Here is a 2,271-nt window from a genome sequence, read left to right as displayed (position 1 = left end):
AGGTACTGAAACTTAGTATGACATTATCATATTTTCACAGCACAGCATATGTAAGGACAAACAAATTGACCATGGACATATAAAGAGTTTCTAGAAATGCATTTGTATATAGATATACTTAAAAATATGGTGGTGGTGGCATGGCGGATCAATGGGTGAACGTGGAGCTATTCGGTACTTGAAGCTGGGAAAGCGGTTAACCACATTGAGAAAAATTTAATAGCAGCTCTACATCAGTGTCTATTGAGATGGATTGAGGATTTCAATGTTTAATACAACGTGCAAAACCTTAAAACTTTTAGAAGAAAATGAAGGGAAATCTCTGTGTAACTTTGAGTAGAGAAGAATATGTTACTCAAAGTACAAAGAGCACTTGACCACAAAACTAAAATAAGTTTGACAATCTTAAAATTTACAGCGAATGATTATCATACTATATGTTCAGAAAAGAGAATATGCAAGCCACAGGCTTGGAGAAGACATCTGTCATCTGTAATACCTGTGAGCAAAAGAGGAATTGAATTCTACAGTCTGGAAGTTACTATGACAAATCAATAAGAAAAAGACAAAAGCCCTATAGAAAAATGGGCACAAGACACAATGGACATTTTTAGAAGACAAAATACAACTTATGGCCAATAAGTATGAGGAGACATGCTTTGTCAAACTAATAACCAGAGAAATGGATACTATAAAGAGATACCGGTTTGTGCCTATTTGAGTGAGAAGAAGGAGGAAGAGAAAGAAGAGGCAAAAATGAAGTTTGACAATTGGAGAAGATAGAGGCATTTCTAGTATATGGGTGATGGGACTGAAGTAACTCATCTATTCTGAAACACAATCTGCCATTATCTTCGTACTTGCACACTCACACACATCCTGACTCAGCATTTCTATTCTGGTTGTGTAAACAAGAAATTCTTATACAAATACACACCAGCAGACTGAAAACGAATATTCAAGGTAACACAGTTCAAATAACAGAAAATAACATGTTGCCCTCAAACAATAACAACAAAAACAGACAAATCAGAGATGCTGAGTGCAGGTGGCATTTCTCCAGTCACTGAACATGGATATGTGTGAGTCTGGGACTCAGTCTAGACTTTCCAGTGACGTTATACTCCCTTTTTTGTTTAAACTAAACTGGTTCTCTTACTTTTGGTTAAAGCAGATTCTATTACATCAAAGAAGGTCTAATCAAACTCTAGTGAATTCGACTTTAGCATACGCAGTCAGTAAAAATATTAAGGTACTCCCATCAATACCCATGTGTGCTTTGATGACAAATTTATTTTATTTCTTAAAAAAATTTTTTTAATTTATTTATTTTTGAGAGACAGAGTGAGACAGAGTGCAAGCAGAAGAGAGGCAGAGAGAGAAGGAGACACAGACTCTAAAGCAGACTCCAGGCTCTGAGCAAACATTCAGTACAGAGCCCGATGCAGGGCTTGAACCCACGAACCGTGAGATCAAGACCTAAGCTGAAGTTGGACTTTTAGCCAACTGAGCCACGCATGCGCCCCATGATGACAAATTTGGAGATGGCACTGACATGAAGGAGGCTTGAACAAACTGACACCACAGCTGCAAAGAAGCCAGAATTAAACGACCTGAAAGGTTATATCTCTGTTGCTCACTTACCAAATTCCTAAGAGCCCAACGACAGGGGAATTGTGAGAAGAGTCTGTCTTGTAGCCAGATTAACCAAGAAAAACCTGAAAAAATAAAAATCACATTCTTCATTTGCCACAAGAGATCCTCCCCTCACCGAACTAATGCATAGTATATCAAAAGTCTGCTTAGAATTAATCCCTTTTCCCCAATAGTAATATTATTACATATTGTGATTAGATCCCTAGATCATACACAGAGTGCACATCTATGCCATTTCATCCTGATGCTGCTAGAACACACTGTACCCAGAATGAAAATTAATAGGAAAAATTCATCAAGTCATTGAATACATGTAATTGGGTTCATTTTAAAGGCAAGGGAAATTTAAAAATGAGACGGCTAGTGAAGGACAGCTGAGTGTGGTGCTGATTCCAAGGGAGAACCTGCATTTTCAGAGATTCTAAAGTTGCTAGTGTGATCTAACTTCATTTGAGACATTCCTTTACTAAAATCACGTAAAATACCTGCATTATTCATTTTTTAAAATCACTCCACGTTAAGGTGACATTTTGACTCACAAATGGAAAGACAGAAGGGGAGAAAGAGAGAAGAAGGGAAATATTTGAAGGGAAATAGAGAAGTGTTAAAAAAAAA

Source organism: Suricata suricatta, chromosome 17 (assembly GCF_006229205.1).
Source record: "Suricata suricatta isolate VVHF042 chromosome 17, meerkat_22Aug2017_6uvM2_HiC, whole genome shotgun sequence".
Taxonomy (NCBI): domain Eukaryota; kingdom Metazoa; phylum Chordata; class Mammalia; order Carnivora; family Herpestidae; genus Suricata; species Suricata suricatta.
The sequence above is the reverse complement of the archived record's forward strand: the minus strand, read 5'-3'. Positions refer to the sequence as shown.